The following is a 17398-nucleotide window of genomic DNA, read 5'->3' as shown; positions in this document are numbered from 1 at the left end:
ATGAATAAAATGAACCTATCCTTGCATAGGATAAGATTATAGAGTTTTATTCCCCATCATATTTAAACAGTGTTCCAACCTGTAGGAGGACCTAGGATAACTGATGTAAAATATCTCCTTTCTATTTGACTTCAAATTGGCGCAGACTGCATGTATTTTTTAATCATATTTTATGTTGATATCAATGAATGTTTCTGTCCAGAAAGAAAGATTCAATGTGGAAGGTTTACATGGATACAAATTAACTCTGGGGACTTCTTTCATGTAGATTAATTATGATATGAAATGTTGAGCATAAAAACATTGTCAGTTGCAAGGGTAATGGTGCATTTATCCCAATTCAGATTAGCTTTATGGTTTGTGTCGAAGTGCTTCCCTGAAGGTAGCTTGTGACAGTGCTGTCATTTTTAATGCCTAATGCCAGCAAATTCATTTCATGACATGTGTTGTCACCTGAAATGACTGAGAGATGTATTCTTGGGAGAGTCCTTTAAAGTGGGGGATGTGTCCTTGATGATAATAAATGTTTGGGTGAATTTACCTTGTGTGAGAGCAGTTCCTGCCTTCTTATCTGAGGGTGGAGGTGACATTCTGATTTAGAGTTCCTGGTAATCTTCCAGGGACACAACACAGGGTCCTCCCAGAAAGTCCGCCAGTAGATACTTTCTGTTGGGCCCCAAGCTATGAAGTGTGTTTTTACTCAGCTTTAGAGAAGCCTTATAGGGAAGGTGCTGGTAAATTATCCACTCAAAATTTATACACAGAACATATTTTTCTTGCCAAATAATCTTGAAAATTTTTATTATATATTATATATTAACAAAATACAGTAATTCACCCATGACAAATCTGATATAATTATTATTAAATTGATAAGGAATGTGACCATAGTAACAATAATAGTAAAAGCAAAAAAAAAACCCAAATAATCTATCTATAATAATCTCAACATATTATCATCAAGAAGTAAGTGGACTAGCTGTTATAAATACTAACATGATATTATGACATATCAAATTTTAGAGAAGGTGACACATTTTACTCAACATTTTATATTTAACTTAATTTGATTTGTTGAAAGGGAAGGTAGCTTGGAGGAAATGTACCCAATGTATCACTGATACTTAATTGATCCAAGGATTTACTAAAAGTTACCCTATGTGTATTGTTTACTAAATTAAGTAACCAAAGGGTAAATTTTGTTTAGACTACCATAGAGCAGAAGAAAACTAAAATTAGGTTAAATTTGAGGAGGAAGAGTAATCATCATTATTTTTTAAATTAAATTTTGGATGTAAAAGGAAAACTAGACATCACATTGTTCCTTGCCTTTGCGACTAGGGTGACTCATGAGGACATGAAGTGATATACCGAGAGCCACGAGAAATCAAAGCCTATAACTGTCTCAGCTTCGGGGAAGGCTCATCTTCCCTTAGAAGACTGTATACACACAAACCTTAGTTTATAAAAGAAAAATTATGGATAAGTTTTGCAGTTCAGTGAGGGGAATGCTTGAAATTTAAAAAAGTAAAATCAAAGATATAGAGAAATGCTGTAGGATCTTTAGTCAGTGCTTGGGTATAGACCTTCATGCACTTCTGGGTCTTGAGCTTGTCCATATCTGCCCACTCTTGTACCTCAGGGTAGAGCCACATCATCTGGATGCTCTTTTGGTAGGGAATACAATTCTTGTCCTGATGTTACTCAATCTAAACTTTTAAACTCCCTGTTTCTTCACACTCGATGTACTCTTCTCATTGAATAAACCCGAAGCACTGTTTTCCTTAAATATCACTATTAAGAGTGTTGTTTAATCATTTTATTAAATGAATGCTTGTTAGTTACCCGTTATGTGTGAAACTTTGTATGAGATGAGGACAATTTTATGGAGCTTTTACTGTCTAGGCCAGCAAGAGAGAAGGATGAGTATAAATATATCCAGTTGACATGTACTTTATATTCTTCCTTCCCCATCCTTACCCTTCTAGGATTTTAATGGTAAAAGAAAAATGGCCCAGCTAATCCAGTTATAGTGCATGGCATCTTTCCTTAAGCCTACAGAAGAAAATAAGTGATTGTTTCCGTGTTGTTCCCATATCCATAAATATATGTGCAGTAAATTCTGAATTGAATCTGTGAAAATAAGTTAGATTTATGAACATTTGGCTATCAGTGGTATCATAATTCTCGGGAAAATTTGGGTAAGCAAGTACTTGTCTTAAGAGTAAGACTCAGCCACCTTTGTCCTCCTTTTATTTGCTCCTGTTCCCATGAATCACTTAGCTTTTAGGTAGTATATTCTCCTATCTTCCACCTGCCTGTGTTCAAAGGTATCTTTCTTTGACCAGCAGTAGTTGAGAGTGACTCAGTGTCATCCTGGCCCTAGTAACTTTTCTCCCCAGGTTCTTTATATGGTAAGAAAGAAGCATGCACCAGGTGTAAGTCAATGTTCCTTCTGATATTAGAAGACTCAATTCCCCAGATTTCAGAAGCAGATTTACCACATAAAATGTAGGCTCGTGGCAGAAGGAGTGTTTGCAAATATTCTTGAAGTTTTGGTTTCATTTCAAAGTGTGTCTGCATTTTGCCTGATCTTTCTTCTCTTTATATTATGTATTTTACTTAAAAACAAAATGAACACAAATAGTATAGCCAAAGCTTTTTGGTTTTGATTCACTGCCCAGTGGTCCCTTGTTTATTTTCAGTGCCTGATGAGCAACTTGAGGCTGGGCATTAGAGTTTTCACAACACATTCCTGTTCTATTGATGAGATGTCATAGAATTTCTCACCAATGTCCTCTTTGTCTCTTTGGGAGACTATAATAACTTCTGACATATGCATATTTTGTTGAAGTTAGAAGATATTTTAATATTCATAATTTTACTGCTCCAACATTCTGTGAGGTGGAACGCTCAGTCAATATTATTTTATTGAGGAAAACGATTATTCAACCATTTTTTACTGAAGGTCTACTAGTAAAATCAAAGTTAAGCAAGACACAATTGCTTATTTTTAATACATTTACATTTACATCCAACGGGATCAGGAAGCAGGTAGATTAAAAAAAAGATTACGATCAATGAACCCCATTAACCACCACAACGTTTTATATCCCCGATATAAATCTTAGAAGTTGTCTGTAGTATTGTTGAAGATATTTTACAGTGAGCTATATCTAAACAGATCCAGAGAAGGTCTAAAGTGGCCCTGCTTGAGCAAACACTTGAAGGAAGAGAAAGAATATACCAACTGGAACATAGGGAATGAGGAGGAATAACATTTATGCAAAAGGAATGTTTGTGCAAAGGCAGGTTGACCTTGCAATGGCAGCGCAGTCATGGAACTTGATGATATGGGTATATGACTCGCCCAGGGCCAAGCAGCTCTTCAATGATAGAATTCGGGGTCAAAAGCAGTTTTCCTTCCATAGCTTCTTTCTTCTAGTTCTAAGTGTCTGGGCTCTGCCTTTAACATTCACTTTCTTGAATGAAATGTTTCCCAACAGCTGGAGGCTGAGAACAAAAAGTCTTTGATATTCTGGATTTTAACTAACACTTCTTTGGGTAAACCCCTTTTTATAGTGGCAATTTAAGTGGTTTTGATCAAAGAAATTATATCAGAAGAGTAACAAATAAATTGAAATGAAGATGTACCATTTTAGCCCAGGTTGCTATTCTTATGCTAAAATTTCACATTTAATGTCTTTTATGATAACATGGAAAACCCAGTTCTCTATGATCTAGTTTAGCAAATAATTTCCTTACCCCTTTCCCAAAATTCTAGAGAAAGGGAAACCAGCCCTATCATATGCAAATGGACTTACAGTGAAAGTGAAGGCAATTTGTAAATATGTACATCTAAAACGGTATCATCATAAAGCCAAAACTGGACTATTGTAAAATGCTGTGTAAATTATTCTTTATTTAACAAGGAGTTAAATAATTTGTTCTTCTTATCCCTTTATGAAGCAGGACAAATAGCTAATGTTCTCTATCGAGTTCTAGTTCTTTTGGTATTTCAGCATCTGTTAGACTTGTGAATGGAGCTATACCTTTGTTTGGAAGTGAATGTCCAAAATTGTTGTTGTTTTGTTTATGTTGTTAAGGAGATCTAATGAGGCTCTGCATGTTTTTAAAGGCTGTGTGTTTACCTGAAGTGTTTTGGGAGCCTGGGGTGGTATAACTGGAAACCTCCCAGGTCACCCACATTGCATGCCCTGGTTGAAGGTTAGCTTTCCTTTTCTCACGTAGTGCATGCAGAGAGAGTCCTCGGCAACTGACTGCTGACTGTAATTGAGGCACAGCATGCACATCTTATGCTGAACCCAGCAAGAGACAGCACTTAGGCTTCATAACACTTTACATCCACAAATTCAGATCCAGTGTTTCCTCCTGGTTTTGAAGGCTGGAGAGCAGATATTTGTTGGCAAAACTGGGAAGCTGCTGCATGAACTGATGTTCTAAAACTCTGTTTTTCTCAGTGAGGGGACCTGAGACTACTATAATGAACAGTCTGAAAACTAAAGTTCTTGATAGAATGTGTGGATCTACCTTGTATTAGGTAATGAATTGGCCTTGACTAGAATAGTTGGAGACTGGTAGCTTCCTGGCTAAGGACATGTTCTGTGTTGTGATCCAACAACTTTTAGGGACAAACTTTTCCTAGAAACACCCTGTGTGGTTCTTCACTTGAACAGTATAGTATCCCAACTGAAATTCAAGTCAGAGGTTAGCTTATAAGTTCTCCTTCTAAATCAGCTCTGCACAGTGACTGTTGGCTAGCAGAAATGAAATGGGCATTGGGAATTAAATGTGAAGATTTTTTTCGTAACAGCTTCCTGAGGGGGGAAATATATATTTATATCTAGCATGATATATTTTATCCCATTAAAATAAATTCAAAAAACATTCAAAAGAGATGAAAATAATAATAATAAAATAATCATTAACACTTTTAAACTAGGCCCATATTCATCAAACTCTTTAAGATATCATCACACAACTTGAAAAAAAAAAAAACAGACTTTGCTTCTCAGAACAATTTTAGGTTCACAGTAAACTTGAGATGAAGGTTTAGAGAGGGCCCCTGCCTTTTGCCCTCACACATGCACAGCCACCTTGTTGTTAATGTCCCCCTCCATAGTGTTGTATTTGTTACAATAGATGTGCCTGCAGTGACACATCATTACCATTACCATGAGTATCATATTGGTGGTGCACATTTTATGCATTTGGACAAATGTATGACACATTCCCTAGTACAATGCACAGAGCAGAATTTCATCATCTCATACATTCTGTGTGCTCTGACTTCCCTGCCAACTCTTGTCAACCACTGAACTTTTTACTGTCTCCATGGTTTTGCCCTTTCCAAGAATTCTTGTAGATGAAATCTCATAGTGTGCAGATGTCTCATTGGCTTCTTTCACTTTAGTAATATTCTTGTAAGTTTTCCTGCTTTGATTACTCATGTCTTTTTATGGAGGAATGATAGTCCATAGTCTGAATAGATCATAGTTTATTCATCCCATCATATATCTAAGGATATCTTAGTTGCTTCCAAATTTTAGAAATTATGAATAATGCTGCTTTAAGCATCACGCAAGGCTTTTCATGTGGTCATTAATTTTAAGCTCCTTTGGGAAAAAACCAAAGAGTATGAGTGCTGTGTCATATGATCAATTATGTTTAGTTTTGTAAGAAACTACTAAACTACCTTCGAGGGTGGCTGAACTACTATATTGCTTTCCCAGAAGGCAAGGAATGAGAGTTCCTGTTCCCTATCCTCACCAGCATTTGGTGATGTCTCTGTTCTTTATTTTGGCCATTCTAATAGATAGTCCTATTTGGTATTTGTCAGTTATCTGATGTGGTACCTCTTAAGGTCTTTGGACCATTTTATAAAAAATTGGATTATTCATTTTTTTAATCAAAGAGTTCAAGAGTTTTTTGTGTATTTTAAATATAAGTTCTTTTTCAAATATGTCTTTTGCTTTTCTCTCATGCTGTGGTTTGTCTTTTCATTTTCTTGGCAGTGTTATTTGCAGAGCAGAAATTTTAAATTTAATGAAATCTAGCTTATTAGTTTTTTTTTTCCATAGATTATGCATTTGGTATTGTATCTGAAATGTCAGCACCAAACTCTAATGACAAAATTTTGAAATTGGTTTTGGAATCCACATTTTATAGAGGAGAAAACTGAAACTTAGAAATCAATTATAACCTAAGAAATATTTATTTGAAAAACTCTTAGAGTCAGGACTTGAGCCCAGATCCCCCAAACCACATTGGCCTAACCTGTAAGGACAAGTCAAACCTGACTCCACAGAATGTAGTTTTTGTTAAGTTTGGCTCTATTGAAATTCTTATGGTTTAAATAAATCAAATAAATTATATTCAAGGCATAGTGCTAGGCATTTGGAACACAGAAACATGAATATGCACCATGTACCAAATGAGCTTTATTTGGAGTTTAAAAATGTTCTGTGTTGGAAAGTAGATGTTCAGTAAATGCCAATTCTACCTACTCAATCAGTTTGGACTGTTCTTCCTCAGTGGTTCAACAACTTGATGTGCATCTGAATCACCCAGAAGACTCCTTAACAGACTACAGATCTATGTGCCTCTACCCTCAGCTACTGGGATTTTGCCTGATAATTTTCATCTCTAAAAAATTTCCAATTAGCAGTTTGCCAATGCTCCTGGTTCAGAAAGCACTTTGGGAACTGATGCTTTACGTGTTAGCTGATTAAACTATTGTTTAATGCCTGGGAGTTTTATACTTCCTGAGGGCAATAAGATAGAATTAGAAATTTCACTGATGGGAATGTGGGAAGGAGTGATCACAGTGTGTAGCATGGCAAACTAGGGTAAGAACTCAACATATTCTGGAGGTTGAAGTGATAGAAAACAATATGAAAATTCTGGGAAAGGACAGCACAAGGACTATTTGAGCTAGGAATGGGGATAGGTGTCCGTCAATGTCAAAATCACCCACTAGTTATTTCATCCAGAACCAGATAAGGTGTGGTTTGAGGAGGAGAATGGAGATCAGCACTCAGTGGGTCTCCATTGTTGTTTTATGTGATGTGTCCCAGGACTAAATATCTGTGTGAGCTCCTGAATGTCCAAAGCCTCCACCTGATGTCCTTCAGGTGAGAAGGCTAACCCAGCTGCCCTCCAGGGATAACCTCAGTGGTACTGTCTTGGAAGCATCACAAGGTGTAGTGAATCATCCCCTTCAGCTATTTGCTATAATCCAAGGACACAGATCTGAGACTGGCTTTTGTTCTGTTTTGTTTTGTTTTACATTCTCTGATGTGATCAGGCTTCATTTGTATTGATGGGTTAGACTGCAGTATTCGGAATCTCATCAGGAGATAGCAATCTTAAACGCAGGACTCTGAAGCCACCAAGATGATTTTAAATTTAAATGAGACTCAGATAAAAATAGGACATGTTGGTATAGCCATCAGGAGAAATGAAGATTGACAGTTTAATTTCTGTAAATACTGTAAGCAAATAGGTGTTGGCTCCACTGACTGGTGGGGTTGCCTGGGTTCAATATAATAGACTGTGGTGGAGAAATTTAATAATAAGCATATTCCTACAAAATTTTACATTCTGAAATCAGGAGAGACCCTCCTGGGACAAGAATTGCAGGCTATATTTTGCTTCTTACCCTGGTCCCAGCCTTTAGCAGAGTTCAATTGAGTTAATTTACTTACTACTGCTTACCACCCTAAAATCACCTATTTACAAAGTGGTCCTTGTGCCTCACACTTTTCAGGCAGTTCTTGTGTCTCACACTTCTCAGGCAGTTCCATTTGAATGTATCTCATTTTATAATCTATCAAATACTTTGGTTGGTGCAAGAGACCTGATGTTATTGAAAGAGATAAAGGCTACATTTTATTTTGAGACGAAGATTGGAATCTTGTAATTATTTTCATAGAACAAGTTTATTCAGCAAAGAGAGCAGTATCTATTTTGAAGAGACAGCCTAGGATAGAATCCACATGGGAGAAGGTGATAAAGTTAGGAAAGTCTGTTTGTTTTTTGTTTTTTTAGTTTGAGTTTAACTCTGAGTCTGATTGAGAGAAGAATTCTACATTGTGAATGAAGTAATTTGGAGAGTAGAAGGCAGAATCACCTACAAAAATTCAAAATATTTGTTTTAATTAAGAATGTGTGGACTAAAATGCATACTACCATCCTTCAATTCAGGTATGGTGCACACCCTTATGATAACAATACATAGTTACAATGCTCTGATTTTTTTTAAAATCAGAAATTAAGGAAGTTAATTTACCTATGTTAATGCTCATTTGCATTGCAGACAATCTATTGTAACATAAAAGTAATAAAATGACTAATAATAAAAAAAAATTTAAAAAGTAATAAAATGAGGAGAGATTAATTTCTTATTCAAAGAAAAAAATTATGTACACCACTTTATTTGGAATTAGTACTCTTAAAGAAAGCTTTATTATTTTACAGTCGACTACTTGCTTAAAATGGTTTAAGATTAAGGATAACGTATCATGCCAACTATGTTTTTAAAGTATAACATAGTTTATTAGAGGGTGAAGGAAAAATGTCCTCCAGGGAGAGAGTGGGTCTTCTGAGAGAGGAGAGTGATATTATACCCGCTCTGTTCCCCAGTTTTATTGGGGATTTTAGGAAAGTTTCTAGAGAATCCATCTCATAATCCTGGACTAAAAGTAAGGTTGTATCAGATTCTTAAGTCTCTACAGAACATGATCTTATCCACAGGTACCCAATGAAACCCATGGGGGAGATGTTTTAGTCAACTTTTCATGGCTCTGGCTAAAAGATTTGACAAGAACCACTTTCAAGAAGGTGCCCATGGTACAGAGATCTCAGTCCATAGATGGCTGACTCCTTGTCTCTGGGCCTAAAGTGAGGTAGAATATCATGGTGAAAGAGCTTGGAGGACATAAGCAGCTAAGGACATACCATGCCAACTCTAATGGGTCATTTTAAGTGTCAACTTGTCTGAGCTAAGGAGTGCGCACATGGGTGGTAAAATATTATTTCTGTGAGGTATTTCTGCAAGATATTAGCATTTGCATCAGTACAGTCAGTGAAGATCTGCCCTTACCAAAATGGATGGGAATTATCCAATCCATTAAGAGCGTGATGAGACCAAAACCTAATTCTCTGTCTCACCTGGGACATTTACCTTCTCCTTTCCTACCTAACACACGGATGACAATATCCTGAGAAATTAAGGCAATGATTTTTTTTTTTTAACCAGGTAAATAAGTTCCTAAGAAAACCTCTTTATGTTTTATTGGTAACTAAGAGGTGGTGATCACTTTTGACTCTAAATCCCTTTGCCTTTTATGCTTTTTAGCATGTACTTGTTTCCCACTAAATGTTTTTCAATTAGGAAATGAATGTATTGACTAATTATTTAACAGTTTGTTAGTCTTCTAGCATTGTGTAACAAATTACCACAAACTTAATGGTTTAAACACCCATTTATTATCTTGCAATTTGCATGAATCTGGAGGGCATAAACAGGTTAAGTGGATTCTCAGCTCAGGGTGTGAACAAGCTGAAATCAAGGTGTTGAACAGAGTTTCAGTTCTCCTTGGAGGCTAAGGACCCTTTTCTAACCTCAAAAATTGTTGCCAAAATTCATCACCTTCCAGCTGTGTTACTGAGTCAATTTTCTTCTTCATTGTCAGCCAGCATTAGCTCTAGGCTTCAAGAGTTTAGCTTCAACCCCTTCCCTCAAGGTTCCTGTAGGAAGTCACAAGACTATTTGCTTTCTTCCAGCCAGCAGCAATGTATCTCTCTGCCTTCTTAATTCTTAACCAATCTGCTACAAGGAACTCTTATATAATGTCACAGACTTATAGGAAAAACTATTCCATCATCATTCACCAAATAAACCTAACTAAGAAATTAACTATCCCATCATATTCACAGTTTCTGCCCACCCAAGGGAAGAGGACCAGACAATGGGAGACACCCATGGGTTCATCTACTAATTTTGGCTACCATAAATGAGATATATCCTTTACATATTAAGGGTACATCTTGTATCCTTGATACGATTTATATGTAAATTTTGCACATATATATGCATGTATATATGTATATAAACTGAAATATATATACATATATAATATTTACCACTTGTCGAAGACCCGCTAAATGAAACATTTGAATGATGGAATACAGATGCAGGTATTTTTTAAAGAGTACAAAAGTTATTTAAATGTGTAAGCAGGTTTAAGATCACTAAAACAGATGATTTTTAAGATGTAGTCCATGTCTAATATTTTGGGTACCAAAGACTAATTTTCAGAAAGAATGAATAGGGGTACCAGTGGGGGAACTGCAAGGAGTCAATACAAATTGAAAACTCCTTAGTTTGGGAGCCATTTGTGAGACTGAACTTAGCAGAGTGAAAATCATTTTTAGATAAACCCTAGAATTGGTAGCAAACTTAGAAATGGTTTTTCTAATAGATTGATTTAATTTATTTATTTAATAAATGTTTTTTGACCACCTACTATGTATAGCCTTTTATTGGGCATCATAGTAGAAATGAGACCCATTTTAAAAAGAACCTAACATTTGGTGGTGGTTCATTATGAGCTTAAGAGAAGTATTAAATTTCTTTCTATGAGCATCTAAAAATACTTCATGGAGGGAAGAGGTGATACTTGAGTTAAGCATGTTAGAGAGAGTGAAAACACATGCAGACATGGAAGTTAGGTTTAGGGAGACAGATAAAAGAATACCCAAAGCAGAAGTGTATACTAATTAATGATTTTGACTTTTCTTTGAACAATAGTGAATCATGTTGTCTTATAATTTTTTAAAATATAATTCCATACCACCAATCACTCGATTCACCACATTCTTTACCCAGGGCCTCGCACATGCTAGAAGAGCACTCTACTGCTGAGCCAGACCCCCAGACTCACCACATTTTTAATGCTCTTCTCTTTTTCACTTTCAAGTCAGCTGAAGGCTACCTCCTTCATATCTATGCTTATCTCTATCATCATATTTACAATGTAATATCCCAACTAAATGCAAGGTTTAGACCTTATACTAAGCTTTCCTTAGAGGACTGTGCCTATTATATTACCTGGTTCAAAATAGGCCATAAAAAGCAAGTGAATTAGACTAAAAAAGCAAACTAATTAGACTAAAAAGTGTTAAATATGATTCTTTTGTAATGATGTAATCCCTAGCAAATTCTATATATTTTTGTACTTCCTGTACTTAACATTAATTCCATTACTGAATTTGAATTGTTTTGCAGATAGCATTCTTATTCTTTCCTCAGCCTGTGAAGATCCATGCAACTTGTGTCCCAAATATTTTCACCCCAGTATCATATTTTTCTCCTCATTTTTACTCTGTACCCCGCTGCACCTGTTCTTCTTTCTTCTCGAGCATGCAAAACCTGTTTCCATCTCCTGATCTTTGTACTTGCTCTTTTTACTTACTAAAATATATTTGCTGCCAGGTGGTTTATCCTTTCCAATCATTCTTGTCTCAGCTTAAATAACATCTCCTCACAGAAGCCTACTTTCACTTCTTTCTACCATCCAAGCCCTCTTCAATTGTATGTATTACCTTGTCCAATCATCGTTATCTATTATAGCACATCTTCTTACTAGAACATAAGTTATGTGGCAACAAGAATATTATTTCTTTCACTTACTCTCACATCCCTGTCCTTGTGCAGGACAAATTGTTGGACCTTGGTATTTATTTTAATAACTTAAAATAACATCATAGGAGAGAATCACTTTCCCTCTTTGTTTACCCATCCAGTTTGGAAAGGAAAATAATGAAAGACACAAGCGAAAAGTTTAACCATGACAAATTGGTTCAACATCTAACAACATTAGATGCTAAATATGTACATTGGTAACAGGTTTGTATACCTTTTATTGGCAAAAACAATGGCCCAACATGAGAAATGAAATGAACTCCTAGAAAGAGGTGTAAATCAATGGAGTTTTCCAAATGTGTTCTCTCTCTCTCTCTCTCTCTCTCTCTCTCTCTCTCTCTCTCTCTCTCTCACACACACACACACACACACACACACATACACACACAAACACACACGTCTTTCTACCACCATGAGAAGTGCTTTTTGGTTTTCATTTATTTGCTAGCCAAAGCCGGATGTGTACACAAGATAGTTGTCACTTAAGCAATGGGGACATTTATACTACATTCTCAGAATCTTCCTTCAAACATAGGAAATGTATTTATAGACTGTAGAGAATATTAGGTACAATCTTCCCTTGGCACTAAATTAATACAGAAATTAAGAACAATGTCACAAAATATTTAGGTTGTCAGAAAATATCTACTGTTGTGGCTTTTGTTATTGCCAGTGTCTAATTTTTGGCATTGCAACGTTTTTATTTTCTTCAGCAGCCACCAAGTTTAAGTTTGCTGGTATTAAAGGGATAACAAGATATAGAAAAGATACTGCCTTTGCCCTGTTTTTATGAAGCTGATAGCCATCTCTTTTTTCATAAACCTCAGCACTGGCTATACGCTAAACACAGCCTCGGATTCATTAAATATGACACAGACAGGAATACAAATAAGAAAGTTCCAAATTATATTTCTGGTAAGGAAATGCTGACTTACCTCCCTTCCCTAGAGAATAGAAATCAGAATAGATCAGAAAAGCAAGTCAGATTTTGCTCATAAATCTGATTTCACCATTTCAATGAATGAATAAGAGGTACATGTTTAACTATTGTCTATACTCCAGCACAGGATAAAAGACAAAAGGATTTGATTGTGTCTAAATGTGTGGACTTATTTTGATATGATAATAAAAACTCAGAACCCTCAAACCAGTCTGAATTTTACTCCTAATTCTTCCCCTAAGTAATCATGTGACCTTGAATATATCACTCAAACTTTTGAAGCTATAGTGTTCTCATCTGCGAAATAATAATATTGGATTCCTAAATTCTTTGTAGCTTGTAAATTCCAAGGATATGGTCCACACATATGCCAAAAATCCTCAATATTTGTAAAGTAATTCATAAGACACATTCATAAAATGAATCTCAGGCATTTTATGAGAAATAAATGCATCCACACCCCCAAAGTTGTAATCTTTATTTTGCTATTGAATAAATGGAGTTTTAACTAAGCTAAAGGACACATGTGAGTTAAGTCAGTGACAGGTCTGCTCTGGAATTCAGCAGGCTTTCCTTAAGAAGTATCAAAGGGACAAAAAAGTGGTATTGGACTATGTCCAGGAAGTACTTCTGGCAGAAAATTTTGAGGGACACCCTTAAATGTCATATAGTACATGCTTTGACTCTGCTGAAATCTCTCCCATTTAGTTCCTGTCCTTGTCTATTCTATTTCTCACACTCTTTACACCAAAGTAAGACTTGCTTTCTGACAAAGCCTTTTACATTGGTGGACATCTCTGTTCCTCCTCTATTTTATAAGGTGGAGGATAGAACATAGAATTCAAAGAGCTGAATTCTGGCCTGTTTGTTATCAGACTGGGCAGCATACTAAGTTTTCCTTTAGTGATGATGTACATCAAATGTCAATTTAGATAAAATCAAAGAAATATAAAATATTCCTGAGGATAGAAGCCAATTGGTAAGCATTTATTCATTCTTCTTTATAACAAGATAGACAAGCATTAAGGTTCCTTCTAGTATGGAAGATGATTGGAGCCGTTAGAATCTCTGAGTAGTTTTACTTTTCAGTGATCACCATCGGGGTTGATATTCCTGTGCCATCCATCCCTTGCCATCAGATTTGCTGATGAGTCTCCATTGTAAGGACAAAAGGACAGCTGTGTTATTCTAATTTTGAAGAAAGTAATGCCAATTTGGAACATCTGCACATTGTCATTTTGGTCCTCTTAAAGGGAAAAAGAGTTTATTAAATAAATTTCTATTATTAAGAAAATGGGGGTTGGGGGTTGGGACTGTAGTTCAGTGGCAGAAAGCTTGCCTAGCATGCATGAGGCACTGGGTTTGATCCTTAGCCCCATATAAAAATAAACAAATAAAACAAAGGTATTATGTCCATCTACACCTACAAAAAATTATAAAAAGAAATCAGTATTTCATAAAAATATTTAATAAGGGGTATTTAATAAATTGGGAATATCATTGCTTTAGTATTTTTCCTATGGTGTTTTTACATGCCTATGTCTTCTTACCACATGCTCATTATTCACCTATTCACATGACACAGGAGTGAAAATATTCAGGATACAAGTTGCATGGGTCTTCATAGGCTGAGGAAAAAATAAGAAACTTATCTGCAAAAAAATTTAAATTTGGTAATGGATTTAAAGTTAAGTACAGGAAATAAAAATATAGAGAGAATTTGCTAGGAATTACATCATTACAAGTATCATATTTAAGAATTGCACACTTTCTAAAGTCTAATTCATTTGCTTTCCTGGTTTGGGGTTCTTAACTTTATCTTCAAACTTAATTCCTGATTCTCATGGATATTAAGTATTCTATCTGTGTAATATGAACCTTTATGAATTATTTAACCTTTCTCCTGTCACTTGTACAATTATTTCCTGCATTATAGTTATTTCCATATTGTCTTTTCTCACATATTAAATGCTGCATTTTTCAAGGACCAGATGGCTTTTACCTTCCACAGAATTTGAAATTAGGGGTTTGAACCAACATTATCTAAATCACCAGTGGGCCAGAGACCCCAGTTGAAATCCTGATTAGACAAGCATTCTTAGATACTAAACAGCTTTAGACACAAGTGATCAAAATATTTGCTGAATACTGATAACTAATTTCTTATTTTCTTTTCCTTGAAGTTACTGTGTAATGGATTGAACTTTGCTATCTCCAAAGAGAACTTATAGAACAGCTGAGGAATTTCTATCCATATTTTTAAAACATGTACTTCTAAAGGGAAAAATAAAGGAAAGGCTATATAAACTTTGTAATGTCTTATTCCCTTTATTACCAGGGAACTTGGGCTTATTTCTAATGTATAAATAATAGAATTGATGTGATATACTCTAAAACTTACAAAACATTCATGGTATGAATGGAATCATTTTTATTTTGGTGCTTGAAAACATTATTCAGCTAAATATTTACCCATATGCTTAATGATTGTATATGTTTCAAGGCATAGAATATTTACAAGGCTATGCCTAATATGGATAGAGTATAGCTTTAGTCACTCTGCATTCTGTTAAACTATGAAGAGTCAAATTGATGTTTTTACATAAATAATCATGCTTTTGCAAAAAATAAAATTCCTTATCTGGACATTTTTATTTGAATTTTGAAATATTCTGTTTTCTGCACCACTTTTAGAAGACACAAATAAATTTCAGCTGCAGCATGTTCTGACAGCCAAAACCATATTCTGCTTTTGCTCATCATCATTTGTGCACATATAGTACTGCACTGCTGCTTCTTACAGAATGTGACTGACCCCTGAAAGGGTACTTCTGAGAACATACTTATAAATCAATAAAGGATGTTTCCCATTGAAATTCACTGAAGTCTGAAGCAACTTTGCTCCTGCTTTGCTTCCTCAGAGCAGGTGCTGGCCGCATCAAGAACATTCCAGGCGCTTGTCCTTTGTGGATTCCAAAGCCACATTCTGTTTTTATCTTCTATTTGTTTGTCTTTTCAGACTATGGGTTTCTACTGGTTATTATTTCATGTCATTCTTCATCCAACCCAGGATCCTTGTTTTCTTACTTCAATATTTATTGCTTTCAATGGTAGATGATCAATTCATATCTATTGACGAAATAGGAAATTATTTTTAAGAAATATTTATTAAGCACTAAATACAATAGTAGGAACTGGAGGTAGAATATTGATTAATACACATGTTCCTGCCTCTATGGATTTGGTAGTCCAAGAGGAGAGGAAGACCGTAACCAAATCATCAAGCAAGTTCAATGCAATTTTAGAAATCATGTTACAATACAAGGAATGTACAGGTAGGTGTATGGTCAAAGGGAGAAATATTAACTTGAGTGTAATAGTAAGTTATTACCTGTTAAGCAGCTACTATGAACTGGTCTCTGCTAAACTGACATTCCTGTTCCTAAACTAGTAGGCTTTATTTTTTTAATTATTGATTGATTGATTGATACTGGGGATTGAACAAGGGGTGCTTTACCACTAAGCTAGATCCTAATCTTTTTTACTTTTTATTTTGAGACAAGGTCTCACTAAGTTGCTGTGGTTGGCCTGAAACCTGCAATCCTCCTGCTCCAGCATTTGGAGTTGCTGGAATTACAGGCATGCTCCACTTTGCCCCACTACTAGTCCATTTTAAATTAACTCTTCAGCTCAATATCCTGTCATTATCAGTGGAGTTTCAGAGATGTTAATTTGCAAAGCAAATAATACAAAGAAAGAAATTGCAGGTAAATATCCAGGCATTTGATTTGTGACAAAAATCCCATGGGCTACTTAACTCACTCATCAGGAGTTTAGAGATCACATAAGATAAACAGTCAGCAGAAGGGATGCCCAGTTTCAAACACAGTTCAGCCCACTGCATACTCTATTGCTATATAGGATGATCACTATGCTGTCTTATGGTTGCCAGGATACCACATGATAGTGTGTCAATCTGATGCCTACTACAGATCTGATTAATTAATCTGGGCCAACAGCATTAGTTTTGCAAAGAAAGAATATTCCATTTGTTTATCAAATCTGATGGGTTTCAATGACATACCTCACCAAGGCATTGTGTACTTATTTCAGCCTAAGAAAATATCTAATATGATTTATAGAATTAAACAAAAGTATACTACCTATATTAATATTCATTAGTAAGGAAATATCCTTGGATGGGTTGCAGTACAATGTGGTAGCTACCATTTTGTTATGAGTATTCTCTAAGTACCAAAATTTTCTGAATGTGACTAAGACTATTACTCTTAATTTCTCTCTTCCCATTAACGAAGTGTATTTTAAGAATATGATCTAATTGATACATCTACCCTTCTAATTAATTTAAACAAAACTCTTTACCTTATTTTTCCCTCTTGCACAATTGATAAAGTACCCAGTCTTCAAGATTTACCACTTTCATAATACCTTGGTCCTTGAGCATTCATGTTTACTGTCCCTCAAGTGGCACATTTTGCTTGGCTTTGCTTTTTGTCTCCCTTAATCCTCCTAAGCTTCTATATCTTGTTTGTGAAATACACTCTGTTTTGCTTTCTATAATTATGGCCCACTCTTACTAAGTTGCAGTATTTTAAGGACAGGACTTTGTGTTTGTTCATCCACTTCTGTAACCTTTGAATTATTCGACCCAGCTTCTAGCAGATCCACAATTGAGTGGTGTTAACTTTCACAGTACACAGAAAAATTCT

This window comes from Urocitellus parryii, chromosome 5, assembly GCF_045843805.1.
Source record: "Urocitellus parryii isolate mUroPar1 chromosome 5, mUroPar1.hap1, whole genome shotgun sequence".
NCBI classification, from domain to species: domain Eukaryota; kingdom Metazoa; phylum Chordata; class Mammalia; order Rodentia; family Sciuridae; genus Urocitellus; species Urocitellus parryii.
This window is presented reverse-complemented; position numbering follows the sequence as displayed.